Raw genomic sequence first — 24,230 nt, 5'->3', positions numbered from 1 at the left:
GATGAAGTAAGGGCTGTAGAGACCCTTCTTCATCTTGGCTGGAGGGACGGGCTCTATCGCGTCCTTGAGAAGCAGAGTTGTGATCTCTGTTTTTGTAAAGCACTAGCTTTTTCGCCACGTACGGCGGTGGAGAGAATATCGCTTTTGACGTACCGAGCGGGGCTTTGTGGCAGGGGGAGCAGGTAATAGCGTGTCGGGAGGCAGAAGAGCGCCCCGAGGGTTGGGTGCTGAGAAAAGACTCAAAGCAATTACCTTGCTCCGCGCACCCGGCAGGGGGTGGGTTAGATACTGAGGAAGAGGTACCAGAGTGTCTTCGTAACTCTTCAGGGGCTGAGCAGTCTCTGGTCTGGAGGCAAGGGAGCTGCGCTCGGGGAGCCGGGACTGTAGAGTTCTGGGGCCGGGGTGCCATGAGAACGGCATGCACCAGCTGGATGACCCAGGGTGTGAGGAAATCCCTCTTTATTGAGAATGTGGGTGCCGCAACCTGAAGGCGGTGTGTGGCAAATGAAACAAGGATTCTCCTCCCGGACCTCCACCGGGGGACAGAGTGGTCTTGGTACCAGCTCCAGAGCGAACGTCTGACTGCCTGGGTCGCCCGTCTCAGGAGCGCTTCGGAGATTTCCTGGTCCTGGAAGGGGTCGTGGAGACGGGGGTGGTGTACGCCTCCAGTAAGGTGCTCGACGCTGGGGCTGAGAGCTGGGCCCATGTTGAGCGGAGCTACCTGTTGTTTAGCCGCAGGTTTGGTGGTGCCGCGGCAAGATGTGCCATCTGCTTCTTCACCGATGAAAACTGCTGGACAAAGTCGTCGACGGTGTTGCCGAAGAGGCCAAGCTGGGAGATGGGGGCCTTGAGAAAGCGTGCCTCATCGCCCCGAGTGCCTGCGCTGTGACCTTCATGGCTCTGAGAGCGAGGTGGGGAGGTGGGTTGGAACTACCCAGGTGCAGATCTTTGAGTGCCTTGGTTTGGTGAACTTGCAGGAGAGCCATGGCGGAGGCTGCCTGTCCGGTGGCGCTGTAGACTTTCGATGTCTGTGATGACGTCATTCAACAGGCTCTGCAGGGGAGTACCGGGTGATCCCGCCAGGTGCGGTGTTCTCGGGACACAAGTGGATCGCAACCGCTCTGTCCACCTGAGGGACCTCCGTGTATCAGTTGGCCACCCCGCCATCCAGGGTAGTGAGAGCGGACGAGCGGAAGGGTCGGTTCCAGGCAGTAAAAGTTGCCCTCCACTGCCGCTGTAAGCTCGTGAACGGAATCGGGGGGGGGGGAGGACTAGGTGTCAGTGTAAGCCAAAATAAGCCACTTCGATATACTTCAAATAAATTACTAAGTGCACCATCAAGTCAGCATAGAGTGTACAGAACCAAACTGAACTTCTACTTTCTGTAATGCAGAGGACACAGACTCTGTAGGGAGCTATTTACTTACAATTATTTCTTAAAAATCTTTAAAGGCTGTTAAAAATAGCTTGCAAAAAAAAATAAAAACGCTGGCATTGAAGTTTCAGTGTTACAGCCACAGAACGATATTTACAATAACTGTTATTTATTACGATAATTTAAAGGATTCGCTTCCCCATTTAAATTCTGCTGTTACTCCTAAACTTTAGACCATGTACATGGCCAATTTATTCTTTAGTTCAGTGTATTGTTTCATGGGTTCTTTAAACATCAGTACAATGTTGGTTTTCTAAATAACAACTAGACCATTAAAGCTTCTTAGTGGAACTTATAAAGGATCTCCAGTGACATCAAGCCATAGAACCTGTCGATAGATCTGATTTTACCATTTGTTTTCCAGAGTGGATGGTGCCGTGTTTATCTCAGGGCGAAACACCTGCCTGTTTCAGAACTGAAGCTGAAAGTAGGTCATTGTGGGGTTCTGGATCTCAGCTGTGCTTGTCCTCTTCCTATTCATATCGCTGTGCTCTGGGAGTGCTCACTGAACATTAAGAGAGGAAAAGAGCAAACAGAAACAGAAGGTGTGACTTATTTCTAAAGGAGGAAATAGTGTTTTCTTCCCCCTTAAACCTCACTTAATTGTTCCACAAAGCTGTTTTATCAAAAAGCGATCTTGAATTGTGTGACCATGATGAGTTATAAGGGTTATTGAGACAGCTGAAGCTGTAGTTTTATTTGTAGATGTGAGAGAGACATTCAGCACTTGAACTTGGATATACATGACTCTTTGATCTAATAATTAAAAGTCTTTGATTTTAAAAGTGTCGGATTGTGTAAGTGTTACTTTCATTTCCATTGGCCCATGAGTTCTAACAGTGATGCAAGACACAAATCCTATACTTTCTTTGTCTAATTAATACATTTTGCAACCAAATAACAGTAAATATACATAAGATCTAAAGTATATTAAAATAAAATTTAAAAAATCATGAAACACGTAAGAAGCTCTATTTTTCTATGCTACTTTTTTTACTGCCAACCTCCATAAAAGACATAAGCCCACATAAACGTTGTTTATAGTAGTTTATACTTAAACATAATTTAGACTAGGGCTGCAGGATTTGGACCAAAATATAGCAATTTTGATATATAATAAACATTTAACAAAATATAAGACATTAAAACATGTATTATTTGTTTTTAGAGAATATATCATAAGTTCATTTAAGTTCAAATTAAGTTATATTATCTCAAGTTATTTTTCTCATCCTAGTGGCATTTATTTTCTAAATGTTTTTGCAGTGCATCAAGTCATATTTATGTCTTTGTGACTGGTTGTTTTACAGTCTAGCATGATGTATGAGGATACATTTATCTATGACCTCTAAAGGTCAGGAAGCTGGGTGAAGATGGAAGGAGGAAATGGTGAGCTGTCAGTGACTGTGAAGATGTCAACACACCACAACGACTCCTGGACCACCTCAATTTCAGGAAGATTGATAATCTCATTAGCGTTGGGCCAAAAGGACGTGACATGACGTGTGATTTTCATACTGTACTAACAGACTGCAAATGTGTCTGTCGCTCTGTCATCAGCTGCTGATTAAAGAACATTGCTTAGCTTCAGTATAGTCGATAAGTGAAGGACATAATAACAAATCAGAAATAATTGCAGCCTAGAAATACCACTTTAAAAACAAATAAATAAATACTGCGATGATATCATGGTGCAGTGATAATATTGGATGATGATACCATAGTACTGAATAATTACCATATTCATGTACCATGGTATTTACATGGTACTCCAAAGTTTTCAAAGAATGTCATGGCATTGCCACGGTACATGTCCAAAAAACATAGTATTACTCTGCTAGAAATTATCTGGTTTAGGGGGGTCACAATACCCTTTAAAGGTCTATCTACAGTAACTACAAGATCTGATACATGTTCCTTAAAAAATAATTGTAATGGTAATATTATTCAGTGAATGAAAACATCAACCATCGTGAGGCTGTTTGTGATGTTTGCATGTAACAGATTTAAGAATCAAATGAAAAAATTCAATAATAGGCCTTTGCTTCATTTCAATGGAACAAAAATGACAAAATCTTATATACATTCATGAGGAAAATTTGATAAAAATCAGTAAATACACGTTAGAAAACTCAGATGTGAAATTGTGACGCATTTAATTTCACAGTGTTCACACTGCTTTTTTAAAGAGATCACTGTGGAGAGATGGTGTGATTTAACCCGTACTGTTTTCATCTAATAACTGAATCTTCAAGCTGAAAATATTTCACTGTGTCACGTCAGCCATGATGATACTGAATTCATTTTGATTAAAAGAGATGTACTTTCATTTTAGAGTGTTCATGTGCCATTTCTGGAACACAATTACACTCTTCATGCAGATTTGTGTGTTTACAATGTTAGCATTTCATTCCATTTTAGCTAGCTGTGCAATGGCAATACAGTCTGATCATTAGCAAATGCTAACAAACTCTGTTTCTATCATGCTACAAAAAACAAATGGGGTCACCTACAAAAACCGAGAGCTCTGGCAAACTTGCTGCTGATTCGACACGCATGAAATTACATGCATGTGAGCTTTGCAGCAAACTGTACACAGTCGCCAAAGGTTTGCTGCAGGTTCACCACTACCGACCAATGAGGAGTTGCTAACTTCTGGCAAACAATTGTGGTGAATCGCAGCTTATTTGCATGTGAAAATAATGAGTGGGAAATTTGCAGCAAGTTTGAGGCAAATTTATGGCAAGTTCATCAGAACTTTAGATTTTTTTGAAAGAGGTTTTAATGGTATGAGTCTTGAGCTAGCAGGTCTACAATAGTTGAACCGGTAGAACTTTTTAAAATATAATATAAAGCTTACATAAAGTTCTATTATTAAGATATTTGGGGTTAAAGAGGGCCACAGGTGTACACTGTACAGATCGGTGCTTTAGTCCACTCATCTTTGTGCTGTAGGTCTCTCCATCCCTCTCTGGGAACAATTAATAGCAGCCATTCAAAGAACAACTATTGGCGGAGCTATCCATGTTCCACAGGACTTCAAAGGCCAACCTCCTCAAAGGCTTACAGCAGAGAAACAGCCCTCAAAACTCCACCAAGCCCTCTAAGGCACAGAGAGAGCCCTGTTTCTATGGGTCGGCGAGGGAGGGGGAAGCCTGCGCTCTTTATGAAAAGACCTACTAACTCGCAGGAAAATCTCCATGGGATGAAAAACTTCCATTCAGAGTGCCGAGGAATGGCAAGGTGAAAAATCCGAAGATCAAAATGTTCAGCTAAAGAAGTGAGTTTCCAACACATTGACCAACTATTATTTATTTATTTTTTTACTTTAGCTTCTTAAAAGGAATCAGAACTGGGAAGTGTTCACGTATGTGATTTCTTTGGCACTGACTGTGGACTTGGAACGAAGCCAGAGATTTCCACCTTTGTACAGATCGGAGCTTTGTTCGCTGGTGTGGACCATTAAATCCCATCACCCCCTCTCTTTTTTTTTTTTACCAAGGCCACCGAAAGACTGAGCACCTGTTTTACTATATATATATATATATATATATATATATATATATATATATATATATATATATATATATACATATACAGTGGGTACGGAAAGTATTCAGACCCCATTAAATTTTTCACTCTTTGTTATATTTCAGCCATTTGCTAAAATCATTTAAGTTCATTTTTTTCCTCATTATTGTACACACAGCACCCCATATTGACAGAAAAACACAGAATTGTTGACATTTTTGCACATTTATTAAAAAAGAAAATCTGAAATATCACATGGTCCTAAATATTCAGACCCTTTGCTCAGTATTTAGTAGAAGCACCCTTTTGATCTAATACAGCCATGAGTCTTTTTGGGAAAGATGCAACAAGTTTTTCACATCTGGATTTGGGTATCCTCTGCCATTCCTCCATGCAGATCCTCTCCAGTTCTGTCAGGTTGGATGGTAAACGTTGGTGGACAGCCATTTTCAGGTCTCTCCAGAGATGCTCAATTGGGTTTAAGTCGGGGCTCTGGCTGGGCCATTCAAGAACAGTCACAGAGTGGTTGTGAAGCCACTCCTTCGTTATTTTAGCGGTGTGCTTAGGGTCATTGTCTTGTTGGAAAGTGAACCTTCTCCCCAGTCTGAGGTCCAGAGCACTCTGGAGAAGGTTTTCGTCCAGGATATCCCTGTACTTGGCCGCATTCATTTTTCCTTCGATTGCAACCAGTCGTCCTGTCCCTGCAGCTGAAAAACACCCCCACAGCATAATGCTGCCACCACCATGCTTCACTGTTGAGACTGTATTGGACAGGTGATGAGCAGTGCCTGGTTTTCTCCACACATACCGCTTAGAATTAAGGCCAAAAAGTTCTATCTTGGTCTCATCAGACCAGAGAATCTTATTTATCACCATCTTGGAGTCCTTCAGGTGTTTTTTAGCAAACTCCATGCGGGCTTTCATGTGTCTTGCACTGAGGAGAGGCTTCCGTCGGGCCACTCTGCCATAAAGCCCCGACTGGTGGATGGCTGCAGTGATGGTTGACTTACTACAACTTTCTCCCATCTCCCGACTGCATCTCTGGAGCTCAGCCACAGTGATCTTTGGGTTCTTCTTTACCTCTCTCACCAAGGCTCTTCTCCCCCGATAGCTCAGTTTGGCCGGACGGCCAGCTCTAGGAAGGGTTCTGGTTGTCCCATTTAAGGATTATGGAGGCCACTGTGCTCTTATGAACCTTAAGGGCAGCAGAATTTTTTTGGAACCTTGGCCAGATCTGTGCCTTGCCACAATTCTGTCTCTGAGCTCTTCAGGCAGTTCCTTTGACCTCATGATTCTCATTTGCTCTGACATGCACTGTGAGCTGTAAGGTCTTATATAGACAGGTGTGTGGCTTTCCTAATCAAGTCCAATCAGTATAATCAAACACAGCTGGACTCAATTGAAGGTGTAGCACCATCTCAAGGATGATCAGAAGAAATGGACAGCACCTGAGTTAAATATATGAGTGTCACAGCAAAGGGTCTGAATACTTAGGACCATGTGATATTTCAGTTTTTCTTTTTAATAAATGTGCAAAAATGTCAACAATTCTGTGTTTTTCTGTCAATATGGGGTGCTGTGTGTACAATAATGAGGAAAAAAATGAACTTAAATGATTTTAGCAAATGGCTGCAATATAACAAAGAGTGAAAAATTTAAGGGGTCTGAATACTTTCCGTACCCACTGTATATATATATATATATATATATATATATATATATATATATATATATATATACACTGTATATATATATATATATATATATATATATATATATATATATATATATACAGTGTATATATATATATATATATATATATATATATATATATATATATATATATATATATGTATATATATATATATATATATATATATATATATATATATATATATACAGTGGTATTCAGACTTAATTTTTTTAAATATATATATATATTTTAAAAAATAATAAATTTTTTCTTTATATATATATATATATATATATATATATATATAAAGAAAAAAATTATTATTTTTAAAATATATATATATATTTAAAAAAATTTTTTAAATATATATATATATATATATATATATATATATATATATATATATATATATATATATATATTAAAAAAATATTTTTTTCTTTAATACCTTTCTTTTAATAGTGGACCTACATGGAGTGATTTTTGTTGCACAAAGAGGGCTCTAGTCCCCCAGAGTCAGGCTGTATGATTCAGTTCAGTAATTAGCTACGAGTTGTTGAAATGCAATAAACTTTAACATTTAACACCCTATTAAAGTAGAGTTAAATTTATTGATCAAAAGATTATTGTTGCTTTCATTTAGAATGGATATGGATTTGCAGTTGCACTAAAATATTTCTTTGCTGAGGGTACTCATGAGGGTATAAGTTGTATGAAGTAGCAATTTAGCATACACTTTTGGAATTGACAAACTGTCTAGTCTGTGTTTGGGTCAGTTTAACAAGTATAACTTTGGGTTTGGGTTCGTATTTAATAAAAAACTATACACAGGTCTGTTCACACTGAACATGTTTTTTTCCTTGCATCTGTGCTGTTTTTATATATATATATATATATATATATATATATATATATATATATATATATATATATATATATATATAAACATGCTGGATAGTCTTTGACTCTGGCACTGTGTTTCACTGATTTTTTAGCATCTCACACAGGACCTCCACATTTTTTAGATGGTCAAGTTGGGTACAGGTTGGGTTTGGGGTACAGTTTAAAGCACATGCAGACCTCAACCTTGGACAGAGATGTAACCTTCAGATGTTCTGGCAATGGACTTCTATAAGTGGGTAAACAGATATACCTCCTACTTTTTCCTGTCTGTGATCTACATCCATGATTAGATAATACACAGACAACTTCCTCCCTTATGAACTCAATGTACGAGCTGAGCAGCTTGTTGACTGCAGGTTACTTCCTGTGGTCCTCATTTGTGAAGTTTGGCTACTCCACACCCATGCTGTGACCATTGCTGTGGCCGCTCCGCACTCATGCTGTGACCTGCGGCCTGACCGTGGTGCAAAGGAAGAGAATGAGAGAACAGAGTAAATGCACAAGTTCTCTTGAGCATGGGCAATCTGATGGGTCTTTCCAGAATCATGTATTAGGGTCCAGGCATCCAAACTTGGGAAACTACCTTGGAACTATGGTTTCCCAAGCTATAACTACTCACAATTGAATGTAGTACTAGGGATGAGAATCGCAAGCACTTTAATGATGCCTCTTAATGATTCTGATTCCATTAATGGAACAGTTCCATTAATGATTCTTACTTTTGAGGAAGAAATATTTGGAAATATATTCAAATTTTATTGCATTTACTGCCCTCAGCATTCTTTTAACAAATTATTATATTATTTCAGATTTCAACAGAAGATATAATATAATATAAATCATAGATCAATTGTATTCAATTCTTGCAAAAAGCTTGCTTATGCAGACTGTTTAATGACTTTTCAAAGAGTGGCATGAATACAATCCTATAACTGGTCCAACTGTAACTATTAAATTAAAATTCGCTAACTAATTTCTTCCATTCAATTATTATTATTATAATTTTGAATTCAATTCCACTCATTAAATCATACAGGGAGGTATTTTTTTTTCTGAAATAGTTTTGTGTTCCCTCGCAATAAATAAATAATAATAAAAAAAAACAATGATAATAAAATAATAATTTTGTGGTTACTATTGTTTTACTACAAATATGTTATTCGTAGTAAAACAATAGTAATCTCATGATTAACAATGGTTAAAGTAGTAAAACCATAGTAACTATTTGAATAGTATACTGTTCATTTTTGCCAAAAAAACAAACAAACAAACAGACAAACACAAAAAACATCATAAGCCTACTACAGTTTATGTTACTACAAAATTACTATAATTAAAGCAAGTTCTTCATGAGACAGTACACTTGACATGCGTGTTAACTCATATGGGGAGTGTCCAACCTAGTTGAAACCTCTCTTCAATGAAGCCAATATTCTAATATTGGCTATGGTGTTTGAGCCCCACCTTTTTAGGTGCAAAGCTGCATGCTATAAAAACCGGTGCAAAAACACTGCTCCTCAGAATTTTCTTCCTTCAAGATAGCGATTAATCTCGTCTAGAAGCCCTCTAATGCTTCGCCGTCGACTACACGTGTCAGCAGGCGGAATCTTCACAGCAACGAGAAGACTCTCCACTGCAGAGTAACTACCCCATGCCAGCCCCAATGGGGTCTATTCCCTCTGGTCAGCAGTCTCTCCAAGCCATCAATAGGTCCCTGGATATCAGCTGCCCTTTCACAGCAGACACTGGTTTATTCCAGATATTCAGATTGATTTCTAGATCCGGGTGTTACAATCATCGAAGTACTGCACTGCAAACAACTTGAGTGGGGTTGTTCTTTGGGATGGCTATTAGCTGATGTTACTACCATTACGACACATCTTCAGTTGTGTATCTCAACTTCACTGGGTGTTTCGGCCTTTTATTACAAGACACCCTCAGCTGAGGCTGGCTCACATTAGGCTGATCAGAGTGCAATTAGCTAGCGAATTGGATTTAAAGGTTATAGAGTTGTCAATAGCTATCATGAGTGTCCTAAAGTGTTCAGGGGCTGACATAACAACAGAAATCTGAGCGGGGAGATTTTAAAACAAGAGTACTTCATTCATAAATACACAAGATCCTACCTTCAAGATGTGGACATTCTGATATGCTCATGAAACTATGAGACAACACAAAGTCATTAAAAATATATCATGTCATTCCCACTAGTACTAGGAAGTACTAGTACTAATGTGAATGTAGTACTACTATTTCCTAGTAAATTTCAGAATGGTATCAGCCACAGGGGATAACCCATCATTCAAAAGTACGTCCCATAAAGGGGCCATACCCATAAATCCCACAATATTTTTTTTTTTCGGGATCACAAAATAACAGCTGTAAAAGCCGCATTCTCTATGTGAAGGAGGAACCTCCTCTATTGCCCCTTTTTCTAAGAGACAATGAATTTCCCTAATCAAAAACGGGGCTTCCCGAACGGAAACGTATGGTGGAACAACCCCTTTGAACACCCGAGCCCACCAGAATTGAATTACCTAACCATGCTTTATCATTCGAAGTACCCAGTTCTAAATGCCCTGCAGCTGCTACCAAGCCGACAGATGGGCAGACAGTGGGATTAATGCATGACTCTTGCCTGCATCATGACCTGTAACAACTAGATGGCACACTTGGGTTACTTTTGGTGACTGCCCCAGAAACAGTGGCACAGTGGAGGGAAGACTTCACTCCTCCAATACTGTGGCTGGTAGAAGGGAATGTTATAATGTTTTTGCCTTTATTGTTTTTAGGCATAAATGATGAGCACCCTGAAAGTATATATAGCAGGGATGCTGACAGAATAAACATTTCCTTGATTTTGAATGGGGAAAAGTGTATGAACATTGTGGCAAATGTTTATTTCAGAAAATTGGTTCACCACAACAGCCCCGGCATTCCTTATGGGGGGACAACGTGTAGTGCTTATGTTCACTGTGTGTTTTGTGTACACTTCTGCTGATTGAACATAGAATTATGTTATGCATGTCTTGAGACCCTTGGTCATGGAGACAAAGACTGAACTAGTGTTTTTTTTTTTTTATGTTTGCCCCAGCAAGCTGCGGGGGAAAACTGAACCATAATCTGTTTTTCGGACATTCAAGCCACATACAGCGGCAAACTCATCCAGATACTGACCGAAGAGCAAACAGGAGAGAAATGGATAAGTTTATACATCCTTTGTTACACAGTTCATAAAGCTCTGAGTAGACCTTTTTTATTGTACATTGAGTTATATTATGCATGCCACAAGACCATTGGTCATGGAGGCCATCAAAACTCAATCTGACAATATTCAATGCTAATTCACCAGCATAAATTACGGGGGAGACTACTGAAAAACTGGGTTAGAACTAAACTGGTCCTAAAATATAATGGGGGTTGTACCCAGAGTACCTCGTGAACAAAAGCAAATCAAAAGCATTGCCTTGACCAACTTGTTCCCCAGTGTGGGGATAAAAACAAGGGAAATTCCAAATGGAGCCGATATTAGCTCAAAGTATTCCTTAACGCGATGCACTTGGTTGGAGTGCAAAACCATTGAGTGTAGATCCAACAGCTGACTGAAAAGAATGACACCCATGCCACCACCAAAACATTTAGCAGAGATAGCAGTGCACTTCTCTTGTCTTGTCATAAGTGTGGTCCACGAAAGGCGAAAAGACAAAAAAAAAAGATTTAAAATACCTTGCATCTCCTGATAGCATCCCAAAAGAATAATGGGACCAACAAAGCATGTTGGTTCACCATAACTCTATTATTCTAATAGTCTCTTATTCCAGCCCCCTCGTTCTGCAGCCGGGCTCCATGCATGATCCTTCCGCCTTAAGCAATACACTTAAAACAAGGAGGGGAGAGAGAGAAAGGCAGAGGCCACTCCTCCATTGCCTTATTCATGTACATTCTCCCAGAACTACACAGAAAAAGACAATAGGGACAAAGTGGCCAATTTGTTTCCATACCTTCAATGACGAATTCTCTCATACAGCGTTTTTAATTTTTTTTTAATTGAAATGCCTCAAGATGCAGATTGTAACTCTTTCGCGTGCTTGTTCATCAGAAAATGGCCGCCGAGCTAGGCCTCAGAGCATGTCCGATGAGACTCGCACTTTTGCTAAAGGGAAGGGTGAAAAACACGAGGAAGAATCCAATATCCGTTCTCAGACACAAGCCGAAAACTCCAAAAATGCCCCCGCACATGGAACTCCAATCTGGGGGCCGTGAACAAGTGGGGATAATACCTCCTGGTGAGAATTTGCGAGCCTCGAGTTGCGCTGTATGTTTCATACTATAGTAAAAAAAAAAAAAGTGTTTATAAGTGTCATCAGTTTAAGAATCGGACTATTGGTCGCGCTGTATATTCAGAAGTATTGACTTATTAAAATAATTTGTACGGGAATTGGACTACGCTGATCATGTTGTTTGTTTGCCGCTGTAGATTCAGTAGTGAGGTAACATCCCAGATAGCAAAAAATACCCGCACGGCTTCTTTTTGCCGCCATCCCTAAGCTGTCGGCTATAGGTGCGTCCCACTGGCGGGGATGAAACGTTTGCCGCCGAATTCGTCACTCCCATTTCTTGCGAGATGCTGCACGCGAAAAGGCGGTTGCCTCGGGCTGATCGACCGCGGGCGGCTGGCGGCAAGCCGCTTTGAAATACAAGGATTTCTACTCTCAAAATCGACCAACCATGTTGGCTATTATTATTTTTTGCTCCAAAGCCATTAGGGTTTATAACAGAGGCTTGACTCTTGATTCCATGATAAGGTAAGGTTTAGGAAATGACATTTAAATTACTTTGAAACTCTGAAGCGATTATACAGTAATATATGTAAAATATATTGAATTATTTTATGCACTTGAAAAATTTTTACATTTCTTTGATTGCTGCGCATTTGAGACATGCACCAATAAACCAAAAAGAATTCCTTTTGTAAAACTTACTTGGCAATAAATATCTTTATGATTCTGATTAGGTTTTAAAATAGATATTTAATTCATGGTATGAACAATTTAGCAGAATAAATTGATGAAGTTAGACTTTTCACGAATGCCTGACTATCAGTGAACAGTGAAAGACATCTGCAACATGGCCAAAATCTCGGGTATACTTTAATTTTTTTTATTAATTTGCAACCATGGTGATATCTGTCATAAACATGAAAATCCCTGTTTTGACGTGAAGGATAAACTCAATGAAAAAGCGAAATTATCCTCTGGTTTCACAGTTGCGCAGAAATTTCGTTTATGTCTACATTTTTCCTCGATTTTTTTTTTGTTATTTTACCTTTTACAGGTTTTGCAATTATGACCTGTACAAATGTTTAAGAAAGTGTTAAAGTCCCTGTAAAGGCAATAAAAAAAAATTCGAAACGCATTATAAATGTTAAAAATGTATAGCTAAAACACATGACAAAGACTGAACTGTGAAGTTCCGCTGTCGCCATATCTGTTTCCGGTTTACTTGCGCGTCGCCCAAAATGTCTGTTTTTACTTGATGTCTCCAGAATCTTCCGAAAATACGCGTCAGCGATGTTCATCGCATTGTTGATGCCTGGTCCCCTGCTCCGACAAGCAAGAGGGACAAGGGCTTTAAACTCTACATATCGAGTTATCTGCACAAGGGTAAGTATTTTAATCTAATGTGGTGTGCCGGCAGATAGCGGCTAAGCTAGTTCGCCATGTGTTCATTTTTTATGTAAGGTTAGTATAGAAGCTTGTTTTTTCTTAGTTTTAAAGCAGACTGTTTGTTAATTTTTGTGATAATTGTATTATAATTTATACTAACTTGATCTCCTCTCAGTTTCTAATAAAGATCAGGGCACAGGTGAAGTCACTGTCAGGGCATTGTGCTACAGGTCCATGAGGAAAACAGATAAACCTCACAGTTTGAGTGTATGGTGAAGCTAGAATTGATAAGACCGCAGTTACAGGCTTGTTACTTTAATAGCCCGATGTTCCTGGGGACTCGGCTAAGGTTATTCATGTTTAATGTAACTCAAATCAAATGAAAACAGTTATTGTAGGCAGGTAAGTTTCCCTAACTGGTCCCCTCTGTGTAAAATGTGTTCTTAATCAAGTTTTCAACTCAGTCATTCGTTTAAGATGCAATCTTGTCTTATAAGTATTAGGCTATCATGATTATACAGTGAGCAAGCTATATAAATAAGTATTTAATATAATAAAAGTGTAGAGCAACAACCGAGGGTGTAAGGTAAAGGCTTAAATATTGTAGATTTATTACAATATGTTGCATGTTTGAATTAAAATACCTGTGGATATGCAGGAGCACACACTCTACAAAGGCCTGACTGGAGATTTGCCTGATCTATCCGTCCTTCAGGTGAGTAGGGATACAACAATAGCAAATTTCACTGTACAGTATGATATATCAACCAAAATCTGTATACCAATATTTCATTATTTTCTTTTTCCTCCCTTTTACAAACAAATATTCTGCTTCAAAGAAAAAAATGAAATTGATGTTATCATAAGGGTTCTTCATTATGAACTTGTATGCCATGCATAACATACTGTGGATAGAAATTACAGGGAAAGTTACTGGTATGATAATTGTGGTTCTATTATATTACTATTATATTTAGTGTATTGCTAATCAATATATTGTTACTTCCCAGGTGACAGCGGCTCACTTCAAGAGCAGGTGAAGCAAGTTGGGACAATGTTGAAGACATTTGCTTGCACTGGGCAATCAGGTACAACTTGCAAACAACACCTGTGGTTGTTGGTTTAATTCCCACTGGGGCCACCTGTACATGTAGTAGACCTAGATATAAATGTCATAGTTTAGTAATTGAAGGACCTGGACTGACTACTTTATTCTTTTATTCTGGGAACCCCTGTAGGTGCAGATCAAACCCTAATGCTGCGACGTCTTGGAGTTTGGCGATGTTGTGCGTAGCATGGACAACAAAATGCTATGCTGCAACATTTCAGTGCCAATGTGTCTGTTGGAGAGTTATCCCTGCCAGGGGATCTGTTACTCCCCCCTAGACACCCAGGAAGATTTGGCGTTGCTTGACAACAGTTTGAGGCAGGATAAAGAGCTCCAGCAACGATTTGTAAGTGTGTCGATTTCATTTATAACGCCATAGGGTAATCTAAAAAGTAAAATTAAGATCGTACACTGCATATTCTACAGTCTGAATCCACAGCCTGTCACATTTTAAATTTATGAGAAGCTTCAGAGAAATGTAATTTGTAACATGTTTTTTTGTATTTTCAGCTTCGGTTTTTGGCAATCAAATGTGGGAGGGACCTAAAGACAACCGTGTGGCGAATGCTTTAGAGTATCTTCTCTAATCACCTTTCCATCAATACAACCTGGACTGGTGTAGGGGATAAAGCATGTTTTAGAGACATGTTCCTGAAGACCATTGTTCAAAGTAAGTTGGATATTTTTTTTATATTTAAGTAGATGTGTATGACCTTATGCCATTCAAATGGAATGACAGATCTTTATTTTCTACAGGAGCCATCCGGAAGAACCCGGCAATCCAGGATGCCACTGATGAGGTGATCCAGGTTAACGTTACGCGTTACCTGAAAGGAGCATCTGAACATGAAGGTGGAAAAAGGCGCCGCACAGCTGAGAGGGACCCACAGCCGACCCCTTAAACCTAGGCTGACTACTGACAACTGGAACCCTTTCTTTATCCTGCAGTCAGTAACATCAAGACCCCTAAAAAAGCCTGCTAAAAGTGTCAGACTACACTCACCCAATCCACACTGTTCACTGTGGAAATTGCTTTTTTTTTGTTTTTGTTTTTTTCTCTCATGACCCTGCTTTGAGGGCAGCTCCTTGGATGAATATGGGATGGTTTGTCCTTTTATACAGGCGCACGAGGAATCACTGAAGATATGCCAATTTGCACTGCCTCATTCTGGAGGTCGGGGAAAACCGGTGATTCTTAGCCCACTACGCCACGCAGTCCCCAACCTCTCCAGACATTCTGATTGGCTGTGTTCTCTACAGCCAGATTTTCTGCTGTTAATTATATTTATTCCCACTTGTTGTCATGTGTAAGTTGAATGTCAAAATGTATATTATACCTGTTATCCTGCACATTCCTTAATACCAAAGATCTCAATTATTTCATATACAATTTGCTGCTTATTTCATTGTTACAGTGCTTAACTATTCTATTTTTAAATATAGCTTGTAAATCCTAGATTATACATCTAATACTTGATATTTGCACATTATCTGGTATCAAATATTCTACTTACCGTGACTTTAGTATTGGCTTATTTCATTCCGTCAGTGCTTAATCGATTCTATTATAGTTTGTAAATCCTATTTCATGCCTGATATTTGATATTGCACATTAACTAGTACCAAAAATTCTACTTTCATTCCGTCACAGTGCTTAACTGTTATTCTGTTGTTAAATATAGCTTGTAAATCCTTGTGCCACAGGTCAGCATTGCAATTATAATGGTATATTCTACTCCAGAGCTTTACTCTAAATTATTACCACTTAACCTATTGTTAGAAATGACTTGTAAATATGATGTTATACCTCAATTTATTTGGTATCCTGCACTTTCTTTGGTACCAAATATCCTCATTGCTTATGTTTACTGGTAATTATTTTCATCCCAGAGCTGACCTCTTTATATTATTAACAATTATTGTAAGTGTTACAATAGTGTTTTTTAAAAAAAAAAAAATTGGAAACCTGCATGTTCTTTAGTGTGTGTGTGTGTGTGTGTATATATAATGTTTGTATTTTTCTGTTATTTATATTTCAGTGATCTAACATCTTGTTTCAATGACAGTTACTGTACTTTGAAATGTGGAATTAAAACGCCAAATGGAAATTTGTCTGGTTTGATCAATCATTATTCTTGATAAACTGCATGCTATAAATATATATATATATATATATAAAAAATATATATATATACATATATATATATATATATATATATATATTTTTATATATATATATATATACAATAAGCGGCGGCAGATCGCTCGAAAAAAGCGTTTGCCTCCGACGGTCCGCCTTCGATATAACGGCGGCGGAACGGCGGATAGCCAGCGGTGCACCGTCGGCGGTGCGCCGTCAAACGTGTTTGCGATATCGCCATTCTGCCGCTTCTACTGCCGCCGGAGCACCGCCAGCGGCCCGCCGACTTATTGCTATCTGGGATTGTGGCTGAAAAACATAAATAGAACTGAAAGTGATGAAAATCATATAGTTATTATAGTTATATTGTAATGATGAGGGAAGACAGACAAGAGTGCGGATCCAAATGCGGGTTTTATTAGGATAAAGGACAAAATAAAACAAACACTAGAACAAAGCAAAGTCCACGATGGGAAAACAGGCAGGAGCGCGAGAACAGCAGGGGAACCTTGGACGGACAACAGGGTAACCATGAACGCGTAGACAGACTGACAGGGAACACGGACAGAGGGCGTTTAAGCAGACATCGGAACTGATACACAGAAACATTATACTAACATTACATTACATTTACATTTATGCATTTGGCAGACGCTTTTATCCAAAGCGACTTACAGTGTACTTATTACAGGGACAATCCCCCTGGAGCAACATGGAGTTAAGTGCCTTGCTCAAGGGCCCAACAGTGGCATCTTGGTGGTGCCTGGGGCTTGAACCCCTGATCTTCTGGTCAGTAACCCTGAGCCTCAACCACTGAGCCACCACTGCCCCCATTAACGAACCACAACCACAGAACAAACAGACAGGGCTTAAATACACAGACAGAGAGCAAAGGAACCAATGAGCAAACAAAACCAATGACAGATTAACGAAGACAGGTGATAATAATGAACAGTGAGCGGGAAAGCCGACAGAGAGACAGTGGAGCTAAACAAGGGACAGAAGTGAACCTATGGAGTGCAGAAAGTGACAGAAGCGGAAAACAGAGAACACGGGGATCGTTACATAGCCCCCCCTAAAAGGGACCGGATACCAGACGGTCTCAACAAACTGACATACAAAAAGACAAAAGTATTCCAGGTGAGGGGAGCTAGAAGAGGGGAAGAAAAAACAGACAGAACGGGACACAAGGAACACAAGGACAGATCAAGGAGGTACAAGAGACACAGAGACGGATTCAGGAAGCACAAGGGGCAATTAGGCAGACCACGGGGAAAAAAAGGAAGATGGGACTGAACACTGGGGCAACTAGGCAGTCCATGGAGGCACAGGGGCCAGACAGGCAGACCAGGGAGGAGAAAAGGGAAATGAGATAGTTCACTGGGGCAACTAGGCAGTCCATGGAGACACAAGGGGCAGACAGATAGACCCGGGAGGCCGAGAGGGCAGGTAAGCAGTCTCTGGGGTGTGTGCAGGGAACCGGGTCAGGTGGCCCGGGGGACGTCCACCAGGTAGGGACAGGTTTAGGAGGCCTGGGAGGTGGCCGTAGAGCAGGGGCCTGTTCAGGGGGCCTGGGAGGTGGCCACAGGACAGAGGCCGGTTTAGATGGCCTGGGAGCTGGCCACTTGGCAAGGGCTGGTTCAGGGGACCTGGGAGGTGGCCACAGGACATGGACAGTTCGAGGAGGCCTGGGAGGCGGCCACAAGACAGGGACAGGTCCAGGGGCCTGGGAGGCGGCCTCAGGACAGGGACCGGTCCAGGAGGCCTGGGAGGCGGCCTCAGGACAGGGACAGTTCCCGGGGGCGAAGCTGCGAGGGGCTCTGGAGACGAAGCTGAGGGAGGCTCTGACGGCTCAGGAGGCGGAGCTGAGGGAGGCTCTGAAGGCTCAGGAGGCAGAGCTGAGTGAGGCTCTGGGGCCTCAGGAGGTGGAGCTGAGGGAGGCTCTGGGGCCTCAGGAGGCGGAGCTGAGGGAGGCTCTTGAGGCTCAGGAGGCGGAGCCGAGGGAGGCGGAACCATGGACACCTCTGGAGGATCAGGGGGTGGAGCCGTGGGAGGCTCAAGAGGCAGAGCAGAGGGAGGCTCAAGAGGCAGAGCCAAGGAAGGCAGAGCCGAGGAAGGTTCGAGGGGCTCAGGAGGCAGAGCCGTGGGAGGCTCAGGAGGCAGAGCCGTGGGAGGCTCAGGAGGCAGAGCCGTGGGAGGCTCAGGAGACGGAGCCGAGGAAGGTGGCGCCGTAGAAGGCTCTAGAGGCAGAGCCGATGGAGGTGGCGCCATAGGAGGCTCTGGAGGCGGAGGCCTGGAAGGCTCTGGAGGTGGAGCCGAGGGAGGCTCAGGAGGTGAAGCCGATGAAGGTGGCGCCGTAGGGGACTTAGGGGTGGAGCCGTAGGAGGCTCAGGAGGCGGAGCCGTAGGAGGCTCAGGAGTCTCTGGGAGCAGAGCTGAGGGAGGCTCAGGAGTCTCTGGGAGCAGAGCTGAGGGAGGCTCGAGAGGTGGAGCCGTAGGTTGCTCGAGAGGCGGAGCCCTAGAAAGCTCTGGAGTCACTGGGAGCAGAGCCGTAGGAGGCTCGGGAGCCGGAGCCGTAGGAGGCTCGAGAGGTGGAGCCATAGGATGTTCGAGAGGCAGAGCCCTAGAAAGCTCTGGAGTCTCTGGGTGCAGAGCCGTATGAGGCTCCGGAGGTGGAGCCGTAGGAGGCTCGGGGAGAAGGGCCATGGAAGACTCGAGAGGGTCTGGAGGCGGAGCCCTGGAAGGCTCGAGAGGCTTGAGAGGCGGAGCCCTGGAAGGTTCGAGAGGCTTGAGGGGCGGAGCCCTAGAAGACTCGAGTGACTTGAGGGGCGGAGCTCTGGGAATCTCGAGAGGAGCCCTGGAAGACTCGGTAGGCGGGGCTCTGGAAAGCTCGGGAGGCTCGGAAGGCAGAGCTCTGGAAAGCTCGGGAGGCGGAGCTCTGGAAAGCTCGGAAGGCGGAGCTCTGGATAGCTCGTGAGGCTCAGAAGGCGGAGCTCTGGAAAGCTCGGGAGGCGGAGCTCTGGAAAGCTCGGGAGGCGGAGCCCTGGAAAGCTCGGGAGGCGGAGCACTGGAAAGCCCGGGAGGCGGAGCTCTGGAAAGCCCGGGAGGCGTTGGCGCTTGGACGGTCATGGCTACAGACGCTGGCTCAGGGACGGTCGAGGCTACAGGCGCTGGCTCAGGGACGGTCGAGGCTACAGGTGCTGGCTCAGGGACGGTCGAGGCTACAGGCGCTGGCTCAGGGACGGTTGAGGCTACAGGCGCTGGCTCACGGACATCTGAGGCTACAGGCACTGGCTCACTGACGTCTGAGGCTATCGGCACTGGCTCACTGACGTCTGAGGCTACAGGCATGGGCTGGTTGACGGTGGTACGCTGAGCTTGGGTTCGCTGGACGCTGGGGGCCGAGCCACCCAGCGTCCAGCGAACGCATTGCGTTCCTTGGCATTGCGTCCAGGGGTTCTGGGGACGGAGCTGCGGTAGAAGGAGGCTGGAGAGCAGAGACCCTTCTTCTTCTCCTCTTCCTCCGGGTGGATGAGGCTGACAATGCTGGAATGCTGTTCGTGGTTGGCGTGGCCTCAGGCTCGCTGGCCATGGCTGGAGTGGGCTCAGGCTCGCTGACCGTGGCTGGCGTGGGCTCAGGCTCGCTCACCGTGACAGGCGTGGGCTCGCTCACAGTGATAGGCGTGGGCACTGGCTCGCAGACCGGGGCAGGCGTGGGTACCGGCTCGCAGACCGGGGCAGGCGTGGGCTCTGACTCGCAGACCGGGGCAGGCGTGGAGAGCCCAGAGGCGGGAGCCGAGATCGAGAGAGGAGGTTCCCCGGCAGCGAATTCCTCCACGACGAGACTCACGTATTCCTGCCAGGTGTAGTCTCCAATCTCCGGCAAAACACAACACCGGTGTGTAGGTACCCCAATCCTGTAGACGGTCTTCAGGAGGTTGTCATCCCAACCGGTGTAGCCGGCCATGCAGGAGAAAAAATGGGAGAACTCACGGATGTTTAGCTCCATATGCGTCAGTCCCACGAAGAAAGCCACTGGATCCATTGTGGTCGGTCGTTCTGTAATGATGAGGGGAGACAGACAAGAGTGCGGATCCAAACACGGATTTTATTGGGATAAAGGACAAAATAAAACAAACACTAGAACAAAGCAAATTCCACGATGGGAAAACAGGCAGGAGCGCGAGAACAGCAGGGGAACCTTGGACGGACAACAGGGTAACCATGAACGAGTAGACAGACTGACAGGGAACACGGTCAGAGGGCGTTTAAGCAGACATCGGAACTGATACACGGAAACATTATACTAACATTAACGAATCACAACCACTGAACAAACAGACAGGGCTTAAATACACAGACAGAGAGCAAAGGAACCAATGAGCAAACAAAACCAATGACAGATTAACGAAGACAGGTGATAATAATGAACAGTGAGTGGGAAAGCCGACAGAGAGACAGTGGAGCTAAACAAGGGACAGAAGTGAACCTATGGAGTGCAGAAAGTGACAGAAGCGGAAAACAGAGAACACGGGGATCGTTACATATATATTAGTTATAGTTGAAAATAAATATAGTTAGAAATTTTTTTTGTCTTTTTGTCTTTATATATAATATATATATAGTATGTATAATATATATATATATATATATATATATATATATATATATATATATATATATATATATATGTATATATATTTAGAATAAGAGCCAGTTCCCATTCATATTCAGTACTACAGACAAAAAAAATTATAAAAAAGACAAAAATGTTGTTACCTAAGTTACAAGTACAAGTTATTAACTACATTGAAGCTATTTAAAGCGGAAGTGTGTTATTTCTCTGCCACTACCATCACCAAACATTATTTGGAAAATAATGATTTTGTTGAAACAGGTTTCCAGATCACACCCGGACTGCCATATGTGAAAAAGATAGTCCTGCTCCAAACTCTCACCATTGCTTGAGCCAATGTTTCTACACACGGCTGAACAGCAGCATTTAACTATTTTCCCACAGAAAATTAAGGGAATTGCTGAATGAACCATAAATCATGTTTTTAAGATGTTTGTTCACATGAACGTCTCGGTTACCTACCTAACCTCGATTCTGTCTAGATGAGGGAACGAGTATTGCGTAAGCTAGCTTACGCTACGGGAAAGATTCATCTTTTCTGAGATATTGAAGCCAATAAATTATCCTTAATTTTGTATCATTTGTCAACGCAGTGCAGCAACTGCAGACCTTGAGCGGGCTAGCTAGCGAGCTCATTGGTTGCTCTGCGGCAACTGCTGCAGCCTATAGACGAACTTGCGTGAACTCGCGCCCAATGAGAAGGCCAGCGCTCACTGTCCCAAAGCCCGCCAGAATGGCCGTGGCTAGGGTGCATATAAGCGCAGTTCGTAGGCTGGAACCCTGGTTTTCATTGAATGAAGCGAAAATCGCCGTGGCGCTGAAAGCACGGCCAGCTACGCAATACTCGCTCCTCATCTAGAGAGAACCGAGGTTACGTAGGTAACCGAGACGTTCTCTTACGAGAGGTTCTCTCATATTGCGTAAGCTAGCTTACGCCACGAGAACCCATTGTCAACGCCGTCGCGCCAAGCATCCACTGCATGAGCCCCAGGGGGTGGGGGACCCGGGAGCCCTTGTGAGTGGGGAAATAATATTTGGCCGGCAAGAGTGCGGGTCAGTGTGTGTGTGATACATAAGCACATAGTGGGAAGGGAAAACAGAGCGCGGTGCCGGTCTGTGTGGAATGTGTCCCATTAGTGCAGCTCACCAGGGGAACTGTAGCGTATTAAACCGCTAGTAGTTTTGCCTGCAGAGCGGGCACTTCCAGATTGTAAAATCTGACAAAGGTGTAGGGGGAAGCCCAGCCCGCTGCCACACATATGTCCTGAATGGAAATCCCGCTGGACCATGCTCACGAGGAGGCCATGCCTCTGGTGGAGTGAGCCCTAATGCCTAACGGGCATGGCAGGTCTTTCGACGCGTACGCGGCAGCAATAGCGTCCACTATCCATCTAGACAGTGTCTGTTTCGAGGTGGCGAGACCCTTGGTGCGCGCTCCGAACAAACCTAAAAGCTGCTCAGCGCGTCTGAAAGAGGCGGAGCGCGCAGTATACAATCTCAGTGCTCTGACTGGGCAAAGGAGATTTGTGTCACGTTTGCTATCGGATGCTGGCAGAGCCGATAGGGAAATAATCTGTGCTCTGAAAGGAGTACCGATCACCTTGGGGACATAGCCGTGTCTAGGCTTTAAAATGACCTTGGAGTCACTTGGTCCAAACTCCATACACGCAGCGCTGACAGACAGCGCATGAAGGTCTCCCACACGTTTAACTGATGACAGGGCAGTCAGAAAAACGGTTTTGAGTGAAAGGTATTTCAAATCCACGGATTCAAGCGTTTCGAAAGGGGGGGCTTTCATAGCTTCGAGAACTACAGAAAGATCCCAGATAGGAACCGATGGGGGCGCGGGGTTCATCCTTCTAGCTCCCCTGAGGAAGCGGATGACCAGCTCGTTTTTTCCCCGTGACTGGCCGTGCAGGGGTTCGGCGAACGCCGCGACGGCTGCCACGTACACTTTGAGCGTGGATGGGGATCTGCCCTTATCCAGCAGCTCTTGTAAAAACACGAGCAGTGACGACACCCCACATGTCCGTGGGTCCAGGTCTCTGTCGGTGCACCATTTTGAAAACACAGACCATTTGGACGCATAGAGTCTTCTCGTGGAAGGGGCTCTAGCGTGTATAATAGTGTTCATTACTCCTTCTGGCAAAGCGACGGGTAGTCGTTGATCAACCACGCGTGCAGCGCCCAGCGCTCTGGGTGGGGATGCCAGATCGTGCCGCGAGCTTGAGAGAGGAGATCTGCTCTCACTGGGATGGGCCACGGGGCTGTCAGTGACAGCTGCGTAAGCTCCGGGAACCATGTCTGATTCTCCCAGCTGGGCTATGAGGAGCACCGAGTGACGCTGCTTCCTTGATCCTCTGCATTACCTGTGGCAATAGCGAGACGGGAGGGAAGGCGTAAAGCGGGTGGTTGGGCCAGTCCTGGGCCAGCGCGTCCTCGCTTTTCGAGAAAAATACTGGGCAGTGAGAGTTCTCTTCTGACGCGAAGAGGTCTATTTCTGCTCTGCCGAATATTTGCATTAATTTCTGGACTGTTTGAGCGTGCAGGGACCATTCCCCTGGGGGAACATTGTCTCTGGACAGTCTGTCTGGGCCGTCGTTCAGGTGGCCTGGCATGTGCGTCGCCCTCAGCGAGCGCAGGTGGCCCTGGGACCAACTTATTATGCGTTTTGTCAGATGGAAGAGGTTCCTGGATCTGACACCGCCCTGACGGTTTAGATAGGATACCACAGATCTGTTGTCCGAACGGACCAGGACGTGGTGACCCTGAATGACCGGGAGGAAGCGCACGAGCGCGTACTCAACCGCTATCATTTCCAGACAATTTATGTGAAGGAGCTTTTCCTGAACTGACCATAGGCCGAAAACCGGCGAGCCCTCGCAGACCGCGCCCCAACCCGCGTTGGACGCGTCTGTCGAGATGACTTTTCGGTGAGATACAGCTCCCATCGTCACTCCCTGCTGATACCATTCGGCCACCATCCAAGGCTGCAGAGCTGATATACAGGTCTGAGTCACTCTGATCGGCTGGCGGCCTGTGGCCCATGCCCGGCGAGACGCGCGGGTGTTTAGCCAATGCTGAAGCGGGCGCATGCACAGTAAACCCAGATGAAGTAC

The 24,230-nt window shown here is 43.7% G+C and overlaps 1 long non-coding RNA gene across 1 annotated transcript; it reads left to right on the top strand.

Annotated features, from left to right (window-relative positions):
• Positions 1-14,242: 14,242 nt before the first annotated feature.
• Positions 14,243-14,993, top strand: LOC127617137 (uncharacterized). The gene is made up of 3 exons (XR_007967283.1): positions 14,243-14,316; positions 14,467-14,682; positions 14,847-14,993. It is a non-coding gene; the product is annotated as an uncharacterized LOC127617137 (long non-coding RNA).
• The last annotated feature ends 9,237 nt before the right edge of the window (positions 14,994-24,230 follow it).

The sequence above is a fragment of the Xyrauchen texanus genome, chromosome 23, assembly GCF_025860055.1.
Source record: "Xyrauchen texanus isolate HMW12.3.18 chromosome 23, RBS_HiC_50CHRs, whole genome shotgun sequence".
In the NCBI taxonomy this organism is placed as follows: domain Eukaryota; kingdom Metazoa; phylum Chordata; class Actinopteri; order Cypriniformes; family Catostomidae; genus Xyrauchen; species Xyrauchen texanus.
The sequence above is the reverse complement of the archived record's forward strand: the minus strand, read 5'-3'. Positions and strand labels throughout refer to the sequence as shown.